Genomic DNA, 20,987 nt, shown 5'->3' on the forward strand with positions numbered 1-20,987 from the left:
TGAAATCATTCTTGAAATCATCAAATTAATAAGACATTATAAGTTTCAGAACTTAAACTGGGTCCAGTGACACACACCTGTAATCCCAGCAACTCTGGAGGCTGAGGCAGGAGGATGGCAAGTTCAAAGGCAGCCTCAGCAAAAGTGAGCCACTAAGCAACTCAGTTAGACCCTGTCTCTAAATAAAATACAAAATAAGGTGGGAGATGTGGCTCAATGGTTGAATGACCCTGAGTTCAATCCCCAGGTACAAAAAAAAAAACAAAATAAAAAATGAAAATTATCTTAGTTTGCAAACATTCAGCATATCATAATTCCAACTTAACAGATCTGTGAAGTTTCATAAAACAGGTTTCTTATGGGTTAGAAATCACCAATCTAGTAAGATTATGAATATCTTTACTACCTTCTAAAAATCTTCCAATATTATTAATATGGATTACTCATGAAGACATGACGAGATACCACATAGTACACCACTATCAGAATGGATGTTTTTATGGCCAAGATTAAAGGTACAAATGAGACAATACCAATTGTTCCTTCCAGTATGCAGAGAAACACAAATTCATACTTGGTTTTTGGGGGATGCAAAATGGTGTAGACAAAGTTTATTTTTATGAACATAAAACAAAGCACTTTACTATGAATTTGTAGAGAGACATTGGTAATTGTCCATAACAGTTAAAAAAACAAAAAAAAAAACCTCTCAGCATTTGAAGCATTTATGAAAAAAAAAAAAAAAAAAAAAAACTGTGGTACGGCCATACAATGGAAAGGACCAACTCACTAATTATTGCAACAGTATATGTGAACCTAAAATATATTAAGTGAATTGAAAGACCCTGATCTCTAAAACCATATATATAAAAACCATGAAAAGGCAAACTTGGAGAGAAATTGGTTTAGTGGTTGCTAGAGTTTGAGGGTGAGATAAGTATTCACTACCAAATGGAGTGGAGAAATTCTGGAGATTGATGGAATTATTTTATATGTTGGTTGTGAAGATGTCTACTTGATCTTGTTAGTCAAAATTCAGAACTACACATCTTTTTTTTTATTGTAAACAAATGGGATACTTGATGTTTCTCTGTTTGTACATGGCGTAAAGGCATACCATTTGTGTAATCATAAATTTACGTAGGGTAATGTTGTTTGATTCATTCTGTTATTTTTTTCCCTTCCCCCCACCCCTCCCACCCCTCTTTTCCCTCTATACAGTCCTTCCTTCCTCCATTCTTGTGCCCCTCCCTAACCATAACTCTAACCCTAACACTAACCCCTCCCACCCCCCATTATGTGTCATCATCCACTTATTAGCGAGATCATTCTTCCTTTGGTTTTTTGAGATTGGCTTATCTCACTTAGCATGATATTCTCCAGTTTCATCCATTTGCCTGCAAATGCCATAATTTTATCATTCTTTATGGCTGAGTAATATTCCATTGTATATATATATATACCACAGTTTCTTTATCCATTCATCAATTGAAGGACATCTAGGTTGGTTCCACAATCTGGCTATTGTGAACTGAGCAGCTATGAACATTGATGTGGCTGTATCTCTGTAATATGCTGATTTTAAGTCCTTTGGTTATAGGCCAAGGAGTGGAATAGCTGGGTCAAATGGTGGTTCCATTCCAAGTTTTCTAAGGAATCTCCACACTGCTTTCCAGAGTGGCTGCATTAATTTGCAGCCCCACCAGCAATGTATGAGTGTACCTTTCTCCCCACATCCTCGCCAACACCTGTTGTTGCTTGTATTCTTGATAATCGCCATTCTAATTGGGGTGAGATGGAATCTTAGGGTGCTTTTGATTTGCATTTCTCTTATTACTAGAGATGTTGAACATTTTTCCATATGTTTGTTGATTGCTTGTAGATCTTCTTCTGTGAAGTGTCTATTCATTTCCTTAGCCCATTTGTCAATTGGATTATTTGTATTCTTGGTGTAGAGTTTTTTGAGTTCTTTATAGATTTTGGAGATTAGGGCTCTATCTGAAGTATGATTGGCAAAGATTTTCTCCCACTCTGTAGGCGCTTTCTTCGCATTGCTGATAGTTTCCTTTGCTGAGAGAAAGCTTTTTAGTTTGAATCTATCCCAGTTATTAATTCTTGCTTTTATTTCTTGTGCTATGGGAGTCCTGTTGAGGAAGTCTGGTCCTAAGCCGACATGTTGAAGCTCTGGACCTACTTTTTCTTCTATAAGATGCAAGGTCTCTGGTCTGATTCCGAGATCCTTAATCCATTTTGAGTTTAGTTTCATGCATGGTGAGAGATATGGGTTTAGTTTCATTCTGTTGCATATGGATTTCCAATTCTCCCAGCACCATTTGTTGAAGAGGCTATCTTTTCTCTATTGCATATTTTTGGCCCCTTTGTCTAGTATGAGAAAATTGTATTTATTTGGGTTTGTGTCTGTGTCCTCTATTCTGTACCATTGATCCACCTTTCTATTTTGGTACCAATACCATGCCGTTTTTGTTACTATTGCTTTGTAATAGAGTTGAAAATCTGGTATTGCGATACCCCCTGCTTCACTCTTTCTGCCAAGGATTGCTTTAGCTCTTCTGGGTATTTTATTCTTCCAGATGAATTTCATAATTGCTTGCTCTATTTCTGTAAGGTACATCATTGGGATTTTAATTGGCATTGCATTGAATCTGTATAGCACTTTTGGTAGTATGGCCATTTTGACAATATTAATTCTTCCTATCCAAGAACATGGGAGATCTTTCCATCTTCTAAGGTTTTCTTGAATTTCTTTCTTTAGTGTTAGAACTACACATCTTAAATAAGAATATTATTGTATATAAATTATACTTTAATCCAAATGAATCAAGTAAAAGGATATAGTGAAGAATAAGGGGTCATACCATAGTCCTAGATGAATAGGAAAATACTGAAAATAAAACTTCAGGAAGTACTCTGCTTCTGCCACAGTAAATTGCAATGACATTGTTTTCCTGAATTGGAAAATTAGATATGCTGAAGAGTCACTGAGTTCAGCATCCATCACAGTAAGTTATAAATATGATGCAAAATAAAGTTAGGGGAAGACATAAAATTTAAAAGAGCACAAATTAATGAAAAAAGATGTTCCTAACATAATACAAGGAAGCAAAACCAAATAATTAGTTCTTTGAAATAATTATTAAAATGTATAGATCTCTTATTTTGATGAGTCAACAAAAGAGAAATTATTCAATATCAGAAATTAAATGAGTTCATTTTTAATGACTTCGTATCAATATTTTTTGAAATTTTAAGTATAATGAACATATTTATAGAAAAGTAAAAATTTTCAAAAATTTACTCAAATGAAATTTGAACAATTAAAATTTGGATAACGTCATTACCAAGTTGTATTTAACATTCATATAAAAATGAATTCACTATTATAAACTCTCCAGAGATTATAAAGAACTAACCATGTAGAACTCATTGTATAAAGACAGAATATCCTTTAAAGCACTAAAACATGCCAGCAGAAGAAAGGAAAATATGTCTAATCTAACACATAAACATAGCTCTAGAGTTCTTACACAAAACATAACTCTCAAGCAATTATATATAAATAGGATACTGCTGTATAAATGAGTTGGCTATAATTTGATCATTATTAAAAATCAATTGATATAACCTAGTATTTGAAAAGATAAAAGACTATTATATAGAAAAATAATCTGTTAATAAAAATATGATTTTGAGGATAGGAAACAAAATAAAAAGTTTTTGAAACTTAAAATTAGGAGGAAGAATGCTTTAATAAAGAGTTTCCATTCGAAACTTATAGCAAGCATCATAATTATAGTAAGCCATTCAACTATTCAATTAATATCAGTCAAAAGGCAGGGATACTATCTATCACTGATCCCACATTAACAGTTTTAGAAGTTTTAATTCATTGAATAAGGCAATTAGAAAATATCTAATAAAATATGAAATTTTAAAAATGAATTATTGAAATAATCTCTATTCAAAATTAATATGGTTATATTTAGACAAAATTCAAGTGGCTATATATGAAAAATTTCAAACTTTTTTTTTTTTGGATACCAGTAATTGAACCCACAGGTGCTTTACCATTGAACCACATCTCCAGCCCTTTTTATTTTTTTTTTTCTATTTTGAGACAGGATCTTGTTAAATTGCTGAACCTGGTTTTGAACTCATGATCCCCCTGTCTCAGCCTCCTTAGTCATAGGGCTTATAGGCATGCATGCTGGGTCTGGCTCAAACTCATTTTTAATTTTGAAAATATCAATTAAACCAGTAAGTCCCTTTCCTCTTCCTTCCTATTTTCCATCTGTTCCTCCCTTTCTCTGTCTCCATTATTAAATAATTTAACTCAAATCACCAGGTGAGTCCAAGCAAGGTAGGCTCCATGTGTTCAGGACTCACTCAGGATAGGGTTGGAAGCAGCCTGCCACAGAATCTCAAAATTTCAGTGGGACAAAGAAGGTGTAGGTGTAGAAGTTTGCAGAGAGAGCTGGGAGTAGGATCAGTGAGATTACTTGAGGCAGTAGGACATCCACTTCAGATTGGCAGCAGTAGCAGTCTAGCAAATGCAGTAGGAGCCTGAGTTGGGGGAGAGGATTACTAAGTGGGTGACAAGAATGGTAGACCATGTGTGGTACCAGACTCTGAGCAAGAAAAGGGTAGACAGGATCAGTGGTGTTATGCGCAACTGGTTCTTTTCAGGGAGAGCTGATCAATAGGTAAATATATCGCAGAGTATGGAAGTCAAGTGGCTCACTGTTGGAGAACAACATGAAGAAGAAAATGGACAAGAATCCTTCAGTGTTGTATTGGAATTGTAGGTTTCAGAGCTAAATAAACATTTTTAATACATATGGACATAAACACAAATGTAAATGTGTGTTTATATGTATGCTTATATGCATTCCCTTTTCTACTGAGGGGAAGATGAGTAGCAACACTCTATAGTAGCATACTGAACTAGCTCAAATTTCTTGATTTCTAAATCACATTCTCCAATAAAAATAATAAAATTATAAAAACTAGTGCTCCTTGGAACAATGACTGATTTCAAAATGGGCACAATGGGTGAAAGTATAAACCCAGACTTCTTGTCCATGACAGAAACTGAAGAAATGCCCAAGAAATGGTGGGGATATATCAGAGGTAAGGACTAATTTAAGGGAGCTCTCACTGGACAACTCTGGAGAAATTTGATCTCTGTGATGGTTTGGATGCGAGGTGTCCCCCGAAAGCTCACTGGTGAGACAATGCCAAAAAGTTCAGAGAAGAAATGATGGGGTTGTGAGAGCCTTTACCCAACTGGATAATCCCTTGACTGGATTAACTGAGTGGTAATTGCAGGAAGTGAGGCCTTGGGGGTGTGGCTCTGAGGTATATATTTGAATCTGGTGAGTAGAGTTGCTCTCTCTGCTTCCTGATCATGTGATCATGTGAGCCACATTCTTCCACTGTGATGTTCCGCCTCGACTTGAGCCTACTGTCTATGGACTGAGACCTCTGAAACTGTGAACCCCAAAATAAACTTTTCCTTCTCTACAATTGTTCTGGTTGTATCTTTCAGTCACAGCAGCAAAAAACCTGACTAAAACAATCAACAAAATAAATAAGGATAGTAATGGATTATGATGCCTTGAGTAAAATGGGGCAATTAATTCTTACCAATATATAAGAAGATGAAAGATAGATAAATGACAAGCTTCTTTTCCCAATAGTAAAGTGTGAACACAGAATAAATAATACAAATTCACTGTTTTTAGCACTCATGATTAAAACTTAATTCTGTAAAGAAACATCAATAAATGCAAAAATGCTAGGTGAAAGTATCATGAAGAACAGGGTATTTGTACATTAATTATAAGGGGAAAATAAGAGTAATTTTTCAATTAAAAAACCTGGCAAATAGCAACTTAATGAAATCACTAATATTTACATCACCAGGAAATGGGCAAATCAAAATTATATACCACATAATAGGCTGTAATGAGAAGACCAGAGCAATGCTTCTAGAATGTCCTTGCAAAAAATGCATCATCTAAACCTAATGAGAAAACAACAAATAAACCCAAACTGAGGAAAGTTCTGTAAAATAGTTTGCCTGTGACCTTCAAAAGTGTATCATGAAAGTCAAATAAAGATTAAGAAAATGTTCCAAATTCTAAGAGTCTAAATATACTCGATAGCTAAATAACTAAATTCCATAATAGATTGTTTTTTGCTCTGAAGGCCACTGTTGTGATAACTGGTAAAATCTGTATACCATCTGTGGATTATATGTCAGTAATGTGATAAGGTTAGTTTCTTAATTTAGATGGTTGTAATATGGTTACATAAAAAATGGCCTTGATTCCAGGAAAAACAAAGTACTTGGAGATGTTGAGATGTCATGTCTACAACGTACACTTCAATGGTTCAGAGTTAAGAAAGGCTTCATGATTTTCTCCCATTTTTTCTGGGGCATTGAAAAAAATTTCAATAAAAACAAAAACTGACAAAATGTTTCAAAATTTAGTAAAATGTGTGTATCAAACTGGAAATAAGTAGAAAGTATAATCATGTCAATTACTAATGGAGTTGTAGAATAATAGAAAGTCTCTGTCGGGGTTTCCGGGACCCCCAGCCTTTGGACATGGTCAAGATGGCGCCTGACGCTGAGCCAAAAGTGGCCAGCTATACAGTAAACAACCAGCGAATTCCAATGATTGGCTAGTTAACGATGTGATTAGAGCATGCCCCCCCTCGTGTACCTATCTTATGCTTGCAGCTGTCCGCGTTTATCTCGTGTACTCTCCCCTGGTTGGTTGAAGTGTATATAAGCCTGGTGGGTGGGAGAGCGAGGGGGCTGAAGAAGCGGAAGAAGCGGAAGAAGCGGAAGAAGCGGAAGAAGCGGAAGAAGCGGAAGAAGCGGAAGAAGCGGAAGAAGCGGAAGAAGCGGCGAAGCGGCGAAGGCGGAGGTTGAAGCCAAGCTGGAAGCTGGGAGTACGCAGAAGCTGGAAGAAGCTGGGAGAAGGGAAGCTGGGAGTGCGTAGAAGCTAGGAGTAAGAGAAGCGTAGGAGAGGGACTGTGCACAATAAACTTCCAAAGCTTCAGACATTTGTCGTGTCTCTCTCTGCGGCCAGAAGGGACGTGATAAGTCTCAAGTATTATTGGTGATGTATCTATTGGTTAAGTGATGTTACAAAACAGGTTAGAATTACATGATTAACTTGAAGAGGTGCAAACCCTGTTACCCCGCTGTGGTAGGCAGAATTCTAAATGGTCCTCATGCTCTTTGGTCCCTCATATTACTCTTATGAATATGGTAAATTACATGGCTAAAGGGATTTTACAGATAGAGATACAAATATTTCAGGTTATTAATTAGCTATGTCAAAGAGAAGGAGAATTCCTAGGTAGGCTGTATGAAATCGTAAAACTCCCTGTAAAGCAGAGAGTTTTCTCCAGACGGTGGGAGAAGAGAAAGTCAGAGAGGGATTTGAATACAGCAAGGGAGGTTCCTTGTTGCTGACATGGAGAAGGTTCATAGAAAGATACTCTCAGTAGCATTCAGGACCTTAGGGAGGCTCCTGACTGACAGCCAGTAAAGAAACCTTACGAACCTTGGTCCTATCCCCACCAGGACATGCATTTGACCAAAAACCTGAAGAAGAAAAAAACCTTTACATTAGAATCTTCCTCAGAACTTTAAGATAAAGTCAAGCTGGCCTTATGCCTTGATTATGGCTTTCTGAGACCCTGAGAAGAGTACTCAGATGATTACAGCCAATCTTCCGATCCAAGGTACTGTGGGATTAAAAACAAAATGTGTTGATTTAAGCCACCTGCTCTATGATAATCATTACACAGCAATAGAAATCTAATATGCAAGGCATCCCATCTCTACATATATCCAAAAGGAAATTTCTGGTCATGAAAATAACTTTCATACATAACATACACACACACACACATATATACATGTGTGCATATATATATATATATATATATATACTTATATATATACTTTATATATTTATACATATGAATGACATTATTTAAATAAACAGTAGAAATAACTCATATATATCAGTAAAATTATGAAATATTCATTCAATGGAATATTTCTGCAATGAAAGGAGTTGGAAACAACTGCAAAGAAAAAGTGGGTCATCTTAAAATGTTTATAGAAAAGTAAAACTGTATAAATATATATGTATATATATATATAATGTGAATCTATTTGCATAAAGTTCAAAAACATGCAAAACCAAGCTATATTTTTAGGAATATTTATACAGGTGTTTACCATTTTAAAGTAAGAAAATGAGCCATCCAAAAAACTGCATAGTGATATTTTTAGGAGAGCATAAGCAATTATTTGTGATTGCACATGGTTGTAAACAAATATAAATAAAATTATGACTAAGACAAAAATATTTTCTAAAAAATGAATATAAAATGGATCACTGAAAATTACAACTGGACACAGGTTTTTTTTTTTTTTTAATTTAAGGAATTCTTGAATTGAGACTTTGGGCAGGTCATGATCTCAAAGTAGATTCCTATTTCCAGCTATTGAACATGAGCAATTGAATTCTACCATTAGAATTTATTTTCCTTAAGTATGCCTCTCTGTGATCTAAAGCAGGAATATTTCTAAAGATCAAACATTAAACTATTTTTTCTAGATTTGGAGTAACATCATAACCATTCTTTTGAGGCTTAATCGTTAAACCTCAAACACTAAACACTTGCTAAATGTTGGATACTGACATAAGACAATTTTAGTGAATTGAAAAATGTGGCTTTCACAGAAGTAATGAGAGGAAATTGACTTAAAAGGAGCATGAAACACATGAAAGAAGCTTTTCACCTATGTCATATACCAGTTTTGCATCCTATTCCTTCCACCCAATAGGGACACTGAATTTGAGTAAGAAAAACTCTTATTTTAGTGTAATTAATATGATATGAAAGAAATATTGAAGAAAAACAGATGGTGACATGTAAATGGGCCTCGACAAGAAGTCTACTTATGGAAAAGAACATCTTTAACAAGTCTACAGAATAAATTTTCTTTTTTTTTTCTTTTTCTTTTTTTTAATGATAATGTAATATAGGAAATGTTTTGATTTTTTTTTATTGGTTCTTTTTACTTATAGGTGACAGTGGAATCCATTTTGAAAGGGAATGAAGGGAAGGGAGGGAGACAGGAAAAGGAAAAACAGTGGAATGAATCTGACATAACTTTCTTATGTACATATATGAATACACCGCGGTGAATCCCACCATTGTGTACATCCATAAGAATTAATTAGGATAAGACATATTCCATGCTTGCATAATTGCATCAGAATAAATTTTCATCCATAAAATGTACTCTGTGGATATAGAAATATGATAAAAGTGATAGAGGAAGAGAGATTGGACAGGTTCTACACAATCTCCCTTCTCCAAAACTTTCAATCAGAAAATTGTCTTTAGTGTTTTACAATATCGAGGTTCTATATCTCTACCAGTTCTGGAATTCATCTGCAATCCAGCTTTATGTTGATAAAAGCAAGCAGATGGTGAGGGAATTATATGATTAACAACAGACTGAACAACCAATAGGACAAATAATTAATTATCCATCATCAGATTGTATTCTTTTTGAAAAAGTTTAACATGAGAATTTGCTTAGAACAGAAAACATAATGGACTCTCAGCAGAGCCTTTAGACAAAGAACTATAAGCCACTCTGAGACCAGGAAAACAAGGGATAAGATGAAGTTCCAGTCCCCCTGCCTGTCTATTTCTGCAATACGTATATATATACACACATATATATGTATATATATATATGTATATATATGTGTATGTGTGTGTGTGTGTGTACTGTACATACAGTACAGGTGATTCTGCTTAACTTTACAGTTTCATAATTGTGATTCTGTGCTTTCACTAGCAGAGGGTAAGTGTTAGGTAACATTCTTTGAAATCCTGGGAATCTCATCTCCTCTACTAAACACACTCTTTCCACTTGAAAAATCTACTGGTAAAACCAGTTTGAAATCCAGAGATCATCTTGAGAGTGGGAGACTGAGTCACATGTGTTAACGAACTTGGTACCCCAAGGAAGGAGGACCCAATTTTCAGCTGTCTTAAGGCTTACCATGTTCTCCTGTGGCTGGAGTGTGTTCTCCAACCACCTGGCCTACTGTAGCAGGTAGAGAGAGTCTTAGAGTGAATTGGCATGACTCACAAATTAGGTGGAAAACCCATCAGCACCTTCAGGCCGTGGACTCAGGGGCCATGATCTTGGCCTAGAAAAATCTGTTACAAATTGAAACAACTCTGCTCTTAATTATCTTTTCCTCAAATTATTCTGCCTTTGGACATGCCCTTTCTTTTTTATTGGAAAATGTCTTTTGAAAGTGAATACTAGGTCAGCAAGTGGTTGGTTGTGTTTTCAGTCCTTCCTTGAGGCAGTTAAGCATGGTTCCTACATGAATCTGGTAAAAGGAAAAGAAGTAAATGGGGAATATGGAAGAAAATAATAAAAAGAGCATAAATTAGTAGACTTAGTAGAATGGTCTTACTGTCTTGTGTCAGAGTCAACGCCAAATGCAAAGTACTACACATTCTAAAGTCTACTCTTAATAAAGCCCATCTTCTCCTCTGTTCCCTAAGAGTCCTGCTACAGAGCATCAAAGGCATCAATTTATAAATAATAATAAAACTACTCCACATCCTTAGCCATTTGGCAAGACCCTCAGGATCAGACTTCCTTAACAGGACTTCCATAGCACAAGAAATAAAAGCAAGAATCAATAACTGGGATAGATTCAAACTAAAAAGCTTTCTCTCAGCAAAGGAAACTATCAGCAATGTGAAGAAAGAGCCTACAGAGTGGGAGAAAATCTTTGCCACTCATACTTCAGATAGAGCACTAATCTCCAGAATCTATAAAGAACTCAAAAAACTCTACACCAAGAATACAAATAATCCAATCAACAAATGGCCTAAGGAAATGAACAGACAATTCACAGAAGATCTACAAGCAATCAACATATATATGAAAAAATGTTCAACATCTCTAGTAATAAGAGAAATGCAAATCAAAACTACCCTAAGATTCCTTGTCATCCCAATTAGAATGGCGATTATCAAGAATACAAGCAACAATAGGTGTTGGCGAGGATGTGGGGAAAAAGGTGCACTCACTCATACATTGCTGGTGGGCCTGCAAATTAGTGCAGCCACTCTGGAAAGCAGTGTGGAGATTCCTTAGAAAACTTGGAATGGAACCACCATTTGACCCAGCTATCCCACTCCTTGGCCTATACCCAAAGGACTTAAAATCAGCATACTACAAGAGATACAGCCACATCAATGTTCATAGCTGCTCAATTCACCATAGCCAGATTGTGGAACCAACCTAGATGTCCTTCAATTGATGAATGGATAAAGAAACTGTGGTATATATATATATATATACAATGGAATATTACTCAGCCATAAAGAATGATAAAATTATGGCATTTGCAGGCATATGGATGAAACTGGAGAATATCATGGTAGGTGAGATAAGCCAACCTCAAAAAACCAAAGGATGAATGATCTTGCTGATAAGTGGATGATGACACATAATGGGGGGTGCGAGGAGGGCCAGAATAGAGGAAGGAGGGACTGTATAGAGGGAAAAGAGGGGTTGGAGGGGTGGGGGGAAAGGAAAAAATAGCAGAATGAGTCAAAAAAAAAAAAAACTACTCCACAACCAAACAACACTGAATTGAGACTTCTAAATAAGCACAACCACACATTTAATATCATTTAATATCATCATACCTTCGTCATCTTTGTATATAAGGTCATTTCACTTCCAAATACCCCCACGACTCCCTCTCTGCTCCCAAATCTTCCACAAGTTATATAATATTCAAGAACTGTCTTGAATGATTATGCTTATTTAAATTAAATAAGGGAATCGTGCGGTTTATTAATGATATGAGGCAGGGCACCAAGGCATATGCCTGTAATACCAGCAAGTAAGGAGGCTGAGGCAGAAGCACTGCAAATTATAGGCCAGCCTTAGCCATTTGGCAAGATCCTCAACAATTGAGTGCGACCCTGTGTCAAAGTTAAAAATAAAAAAGACTGAGGATGTAGTTCAATGGTAATGTGTCCTGGGGTTCAATCCCCAGTACAAAAACAAAACACAATGAAACAATGAGATGAGGATTTTAACCAGGTTTTGCTGTACAGAATGGTAAGATTTTCAGTTTAGCCTCACTGAATCTCAACAGGAGGAAAAAAGTTGGTATGAAAATGAATGGTTTGGATGTGAGATGTCCTCCAAAAGCTCACATGTGAGACAATGTAAGAAGGTTCAAAGGAGAAATTGGGTTGTGAGAGTCTTAACCTAATCAGTTAATTAATCCCTGATGGGATAAGCTAAGTGTTAACCGGAGGAAGGTAGGATGTGGCTGAAGGGGGTGGGGAGCAGGGTGTGACTTTGGGGTATGTATATTTGTATCTGGGGAGTGGAGTATCTCTTTGCTTCCTGATCACCTTGATGTAAGCTGCTTCCTTCACCACCCTCTTCTGCCAAGATGTTCATCCTTACCTGGAGCCCCCAGGAATGGAGCCAGCCTGCTATGGACTAAGACCTCTGAAATAGTGAGCCCTCAAAATTTTCCTATAATTGTGCTGGTCAGATCCTTTTAGTCACAGCATCAAACTAGCTGACTAAAACAGTGAGTATGTAAATAATATTGCCAGATCTAGTAAATAAAATTACACAATGCCCAGTTAAATTTGAATTTTAGCTAAATGTCTTTATATAAATGTCCCAAACATTACATGAAACATATTTAATAGCCTCAGCCTAGATTTTGTTTATCTGAAATTCAAATTTAACTGGGGTACTCTATTTTATCTAGCAGTAAGTTATACTCAAATATAGATTTACATTCAGATTCTTATCAGTGTTTTCTTTTTCTTGAAGATTTATCTATAAATAGGACTAACCATATCAGGAAGAAGCAAAACAGAAATTGCCTTTTCAATATATTTGAGGTGTGGATTGAGAGTAACAAAAGAAATGTCATACTCATTGAAACCATCTTGTATCATGATCTGAAGGTCCAAGTTCTACCATTAATGGTCCATTTATTCATTGCTTTTTACCAGAATTCCTTTTACAATATAGACTGTGGTGTGCAGAAGTCATTGAGTTCCTGATGGAATTAAATATTAAGAATGGGATTCTGTTCTTGTCAATTTCAGCCGGTTTCAGAAATGCCAAAACAGAATGAGTATTTACTCCGTTGTAAGGTGAAAGACATCTATTGTAGTCCTCATAAAGCAATAAGCTCAAAATCAGCTCAGTAACAAGTAGACTAATCTCCACCTTCAAAGATTACGATTATTAAGCTAACTAGCCGCGAGAGAAGTTTTGGGGTGCAGTTGTTCGTAGTATGAACTGACTTCCTCCTTCCAGGGAAAAGCTGAAATGCGAAGGTTTGCTTTCTCTCACATCAACCTTACAGAGAAGAGATTTTAGGAGCTCTTAGAGAACTTAATGTGTTTTCCTGGAGTGGGCTGATATCTGATGTGAGCACTAAAATATACAATAATAAAAAATATATAAAATGATCTACAATTGTAAACTGACTAAAGTGGCTTGTATTTCTAGGGGACCTAATGTGGTAGGGTTGTCAGGAGCTGGCCCTCTGGGAGGAAGGAAGGGAGACAGTGTTAGAACAGGGAGCATCACAATCCCCTGCTTCAGTGATTCCCCTTGGGATGCATACTGTCCGCAGTGACCTTTCAGGATTAGCATCTGCTGAAACTATCGGTTGACACCAAAATCAATCAAAGAAAATGAATTTTCTAAAAGGGAAGGCAAGAGCTATCACAAAACTGCTCCTCTCATACGAGAAAGCAGCTAAAACACTCATTTCATGGATTTCTTCTTCCTGCCCCTCTTCTCCTTAAAAGAATTAGTCAAGTTAAATTGATGCCATTAGTAAGGACATTGACATAAGTATATGAAAAATTTTGCAATAGGTTTGATCAATAGCTGAAATCATATTAATATTTCTCTGGAATGGAGATGAGATTTCTTTAAGAAAAAAAAAATAAACCCACAATATTGCATTTAGATCTGTGACAGTGTAGCATTTTCAATACTTTCCCCTGGAAGTACTTACCTAGCATTAAAGACCCCAAAATATAGAGATAGAATTTGATTCCATGCTATTCCACCTAGTAAGGCAGTAGATGCTTTACAGAGATGAAAGAATTTTGTTATTGTTTTCTGTGGTAGAAAATGAGCAAAAATGTACTGAATAAACTCAACAGAAGTCTGAGAAAGTACTGATACATTATCATAAAGCATTATGTGAGACAGAAAGCAAAGCACAGCCATGAAATCTTCCCTACATTCTTTCATTTTGGTTGAGAAGCTATTTGGCTTGCTTTGATACATTCCTAATGTAGTGTGGAAATGGGTTTCCTGGATATATAAGACATCATCTGTTTACCTGTTAAAGAGAAGAAAACTTCCGGGAATCACTTCAACGTCATTTGGGGAACCTCGCACAATGCTCAGTGTCAATTAATTGAAGAGGTTAAGGAGGCAATTGACTATCGATAGTTCTCCGTGCTCAAGATTTCTCAGACCTCTTGACCTCTAGATGCCATATATCCCATTAGATGTTCATAGAGATTCAAGTTGCTACAGGGAGCTGATCATAGAATAGGAGGTAATAGCGTCCATTGTCACCTGTCTAGCTTAGTTGAAGGCAGCTAAAGGTCATTTGTACACTTATGTCAACTTCTAGGAGGTCTGAGGATGCTTGTGACCTTTGGATTTACAAGCCCCAAGTCCCATTTTCATACATGACCTACTAGTTAAAAGAAAAAAAGAAAATAGGGTAAGAAATGTGATAAACCTTTTAAGTGAAGTATAATGAGACCAGGTGGAGGGAAAAAAAAAAAAAAAAACTGTAATAGGCCTGTAGTAGAGAATAATTTTAGTAAAAATTAATTGTAAAGGTACTTGCAACTCCTTAAAATTAAAACTTTAGAAATTTGGTTTAGTATTGCTGCAAATATATTTTGCTTAAAAAACAAAATGATTCCTTGGACTTTGTATTTTCTGGTTTGCAAATGCTTTTTGAATGCTCACTCTTTAGAAATATTATATGAAAAACCACCAGTTCAGTCGTAGACAGCCAGAGTCAAGTAGGGACGTTGGAAATCATCTGGGCTAACATTTCTCTGCCTCTGGGAAGTAAATGTGAGTGGCATCCTCCAGTCACGCGTCAGACAAAAGTCCTCACCCTTATCACTCCCTCATTTTATAGATGACAGTAGAAATATTACAGTATAGTTTTAAAAACTTAAACTCTCAGAATTAGACTAACTCAAACACTGGTTCAAATTCTTACCTAGTAGAAGACCTTAAGAAATGTTCTACTTCTATCAGCAGCTATTTACTTTTTTGTTTAAAAAGAAAGAAAAGAGTACAAAACGATAGTTATCAACTGTAGATATTGTGGAATTAATAATTGTATTTACCCCCTATAGGTTTTTTTCCCTTACTTTCCAATTTACCTTAGATATTCTATTAGTAACAATATCCACCTCAGTGTTTCTGAATTTTATAAAGTTAGAAGTTTGTGATTAAGAATCTGGATTCTAAACATCAATTGCTTTCTGCTTTTTCTCCTTAGGCACTATCCTCTGTATCTTTCAAGATTTGAAAAATATTAAGTAGATCTCTGAAATTGAAGTTCGGAGTCTATTTCCCAAAAGAACCATATACCAATTCTATGACTTGTCCTCCAAATCTCTTTCTCTGATTTTGATTTCACTATCTATAATATATAAATAATATGAATTAGTCTATCTTATTGCAATATGATCTGGGAATTAATATACTTAATAAAATATAAAGTACTACATTTTTTAAAAGTGCATTAGCTTTTATGAGAAGATTTGTGGCTAAAGCAAAGATTTGTTGACAGTTTTCATTAGATTGTATTTTGAGTTTTTTAAGGGGACTGTAAAATACTACTATATTCATAGTGACATACCACTAAGTATTTACTGTATACTGCAATTTTCCATGATTCCGGATTCCGGGATATGCAGCTCCATGACCGCTTAGCCAAATTATTCTCCCCTATATAGATATGCACTTCTTGAATGGAGTTTCAACTCCCACTAGATGTGTTTTACTAGCTGTCTGTCTGACTTAAACCTACAATCTAATGTTCCCTTCAATCAGAGTTCTATTAGCTGCCTGATTAGTTAATCTGAGAAAGCATGGTGATTTCCAATAGGTTGACCTCTTTTAGTAATGCAGATTTTGGAACACAGGAAACAAAATCACTCTAACTGCAAAGTACATAGTGTTAACACTATCATTGTAGGTAACAAGATAGCTGGGTACCAGCATTAGATATCACAAGGTACAGAAATAATATTGGAAAACATCTGAGGCACTACAAATAAGCAATTGGTCTGCTACATCCCTGGGTATCTCATCTGCAGATGCAACCAACCACAGATTGACAATATAGGAAAAAATTTTTTTCATCTGTACTAAACATGTGTAGACTTTCCTTTCTTCATTATTCCCTAAGCAATACAGTTTAACAACCATTTACATAGAACTTACATTGTGTTAGGTGACTTCCTTTATACTATAAAAGAAAAATTTAGAAATTCAAATATCCCTAAAAGGGCTACAAAGAGAGAGTGAAAGTAGACTGTGTTAGAGGGAGAGGAAAAAGTTGTGGCAAAGGATCTGAGAGTCTAACGGTGCTGGTGAAGAGATGATATAATGCCCCTCTGCATTTACAAAAAATAACAGTAATTTTTGAATCCTAGGCAAAGGGAATTAAGCACTTCCAATGTCTCATTTAATATAATCCCCTTAACTAACTTTGAGGAAAATACTTGTATACCCATATTAGAAATTGCGATAGTCAGTTTTTCTTTAACAAAACATCCAAGATGATCAACTTATAAAGAGGAAAGTTTTATTATGGCTCCCAGTTTCAGAGGTTGCCCCCCTTTCATTTGGACCTGTGACAAGGCAACACTTCATGGTGGGAACATGTGGCAGAGGAAGCCTGTTCACCCATGGTGCCAGGATAAAAGAGAAAAAAGAATAGACAGCAGGTACATGCCCCCAATGACCTAACATCTCCCAAACAGCCTCACGTCTTAAAATTCTCACCCTGCCCCATTGCCACTACAGGCTAGGAACCAAGCTCTCAACATGGACCTTTGTGGTACATTCCAGATCCAAAGTACAGAAGACACGTAGAACTCAAATTAGGTATTTCTTCCGTGAATATCAACCATCTAGACTTTAGATCATTTCAAACACAGCACTCCACTCAGACCCCTTCCAAGTAACTAAACTTTCGCTCACCACCAAGGGAAACAAGTGTTGCGGTTCTAACTCTATAAATTGTTTTGCCTGTTTTTGAATTTTACAGTTCAAAATAATATAGTATAATATAAATAGTATAATGGGTATTCCTGTTTGTCTGACTTCTTTTGCTCCATATTACTTTTTAAGATGAATCTCTGTTTTTTTCAGTTACATTATCTCATTTATTTTCATTGCTGTATATTTCTTTGGAAGAACATATCATGATTTCTTAATTTAGTCCCATTATTGTTGTTGGACATTTATATCACAACAAGTACAGAACATTCTTCTACCCTTTCTATTATTGCACCTGTGTACATAATTTTGTTTTATATGTATCTAGGACTTGATTATGCTAGACTGTAAAGGGTATATAACTGAGTTTAGTGGCTACTGTTAAATAACTTAATTGGTTACATGAAGTTATACTATTATTGACTCTTTGTAGTGCCAGTTGCTTCACATGTTCATCAACACACTCTTCAACTGTAATTTTGTTTCGCTTATATTTTTGAAAGTATAAATACCTTCATTGTCCTGGTATTTGGCATTTCTCAAGGACTAATAATGTATCAGGGTCCCCTTTTATGTACCAGGGTCAACTTTATGTCTTGAATATAAACTTTGCAGCTAGACCACTGGTGCCTTATCTTAAAACTGACATGGATTTTCTTCTCTCTCTTCTCCTTAATTATGGGGCAAGTTGTAATGTACAAAGCTGCTCTCCCCGCCCTTTCCATTGCAGCCATTTCCCCGCCTCCCAATTACTGTCAGTCTGTGAACATCCTAGCTAGCTATTGGTTCATCAGTCAGCTTGCAAGTATCCTTCTCCGTTATTGGTCCCCTGTTAGCCCGGCGGAATTCAACTGCTTCACGCTAGCTACCCTGCCATCTTCTCTCTTGCTTTTCTCTCCTACACACTTGCTTACTTTCTCCTCCTCGCTTTTCACACTCTTTCTTCTGTGCGCCCTTTCTCTTTCCTTTTCTTTTCCTCTCATTTTCTCTCTTACCCTGCAGGGAGACACTCTGTTTGCTTAATAAACTCCCTTATGTGATTTTCCTCGTGCAGTGTGGTTTCTGTGGGATTCTTACATTGGTGCCGTGATTCAGGATGGGTCCTTCCACTGTCTCTTAAGCAAGTGGAAACCCATCTGATGCCCCAGTGACCCCCGGACACAGCCCCACCTTCCATTCGCCTGGACGCTCAGCTTTTTGCATACAACACCGGACTTCAAATTGGTGAGTTCCCTTAGACGGGTGCCCACTCTAGACCACTTAAACACACCTCTGCTGACCTGAGAAGCGACCGTTGAGTGTCCGGGGCTCTTGAGGCAGCTGAGGGGTGGGGGTACCCTCAGCCACAACTTTTATAGTTATGGCTGGCTCCTATAGTTGGTCTTATCTGCTGGGTGGATTCCTGATTTTAGGGTGGAGATTCTTTCTCAGGGTTGAGGCTCATCTCGTGCTCCCACTCACACTCATATGTGAAAACCCTAACATCAGGTCCACAACTCTTCTCGGCTTTTGCCTGGCCCCACATTGATGTTTGTGTGACGACACCAACTATGTGCTGCCTTCTCGTCTCCAGTCAACTACTCTGACCTGGAGATGCCCTGGCCACAGACTCAGCTGTATCAGTCTCCACCATGGGATCTGGGTTCTCCATTTCGGCAGATTCAACCCTTCGCCTGACTCCCAGCCTTATATTTGGCCACAGTACTACTCTTTAGATAATCAACCCAAAATGGCCGTGTACACCCTGGCCACAGACTCCAATGTATCAGTCTCCACCATGGGACCTGGATCCTCCAATCTGGCAGATTCAACCCTGGGAACCCTTCGCCTGACCCCTGGCTTAAAGCCATCCAAATTTGTTTGTGTAATGGCACACAGCTTTCGTGACTGAGCGGGCAGATGGAAAGGGATTCCTTATCTTCAAGTCTCTTCCTGCAAACTTGAACACCTCCTTCTTCTCCCCCTCTTAACCCCTCCTCCTCCTCCAACTTGGATTCAGCTGTTTCTGCTTCCATTCCCCGGCCCAGCCCACCTAGTCCTCCTGCCACGAGATCCCACATATACTGGTGTGGAGGAAGTAACCAACCCAACCATCAGTGGCATGTCCCAGTAAGGAGTATGATATAGCAGTTGCTGAAGACAGCACTCAAAGATCCAGGTGCTGTGGACTTGGAAAAAGTGGCCAATGTGATTGTGGACCATTCTCTGCAGGACTGTGTGTTCTGCAAGGAAGCAGGACGCACATGCTACACCATCATTCAGGCAGAGAGTAAACAAACAGGCCAAAGTGTCTTTCGCTGTGGACTCCTCAACCAGCTGCAGCAGGAGTACCAAGTCCGGGAGCAGCTGAGGGCTGGGTCTGCTTTGTCACCTTTATCTGCAACATCTTTGACTACCTGAGGGTGAACAACATGCCCATGATGGCCCTGGTGAAACCCGTCTATGATTGCCTCTTCCAGTTGGCCCAGCCTGACAGTCTGAGCAGGGAGGAGGAGGTGGACTGCTTGGTGCTGCAGCTGCACCGGGTTGGGGAGCAACTGGAGACGATGAATGGACAGCTCATGGATGAGCTCTTTGTCCTGTTCCAGGATGGCTTCCTGCTCCCAACAGGCCTCAGCTCCCTGGCCCAACTCTGCTGCTAGAGATCATTGAGTTCTGGGCAGCTGGCTGGAAGACCACGCCGGCTGCCCAAAGGATTATTACAGTGAAGTTTCTGACTAGGTTTGGCTCTGTGCTTTCTCACTGCAGCACCGGTCTTTACTCCACCCTCCTCCCAAGATGGTAAGATAGCTGCCTCTTCCAAAGGCTTTCCCTTTCTAGACTTCCACATCTCCCTGCTTATGCCATGGTCCTCCCATTCCCTTCCCCCACTCAGAGGTTGGGGGGACACCAAATAGATCTGTTCTCCCTGCTTAAGACTGACCCCCTTTCCCCACAGCTCAACCAGCTTCTCTCCTATATCTACTAAATGTTGTGTTTACATTCCTGATAACCTAGACAACGTTAAAGTTCCCAAAAAAAGGCCTTGTCCTCTCCAGCCTTTGCTAGGCCTTGTTATGGGAACAACTCAGTTCTTCCACCCCCTGGTGAGGAATTATTGGCTTCTGTCATCTTTATGATATTCATTGGCATGTTCCAGATTCTGCAACATTTATATTGTATCAATCTTATTTCAGTACTCATGTCTTTTTGTTCTTCTCTCATAGAAGCACCTATCCCCAGATGCCTTTACAACCTGCTCTTCCCCAACCCGACTTCTACCATGGACCCCTTGATTAACCCGATTTCTAAAAAGGAAACTCCAAACTGCTTGCCCCATGTGGCCCTCTTCCAACTCGAAGAAGCCAGATCAGTCATCACCCCCTTTCCCTACAGCAGTGAAGGAGTTCCTAAAATTAGAGGGGTGAACAAAGTCAGAATTGGAGACAGGCAGTTAGTGTAGAAATAGGGGATCAGTCAAATTGAGGAAATGAAGTCCATGAAAACCATCTGCCTTTGGAAGTCTGGAAGGAGAATGGACTTTTTTACATCTCACCTGCAAAACCAGCCCCAG

General features: G+C 37.7%; 1 pseudogene; it reads left to right on the forward strand.

Annotated features, from left to right (window-relative positions):
• Nucleotides 1-4,739: 4,739 nt before the first annotated feature.
• On the forward strand, nt 4,740-20,155 carry LOC124962856 (MIF4G domain-containing protein-like; annotated as a pseudogene).
• The last annotated feature ends 832 nt before the right edge of the window (nt 20,156-20,987 follow it).

This window comes from Sciurus carolinensis, chromosome 13 (assembly GCF_902686445.1).
Source record: "Sciurus carolinensis chromosome 13, mSciCar1.2, whole genome shotgun sequence".
NCBI lineage: Eukaryota > Metazoa > Chordata > Mammalia > Rodentia > Sciuridae > Sciurus > Sciurus carolinensis.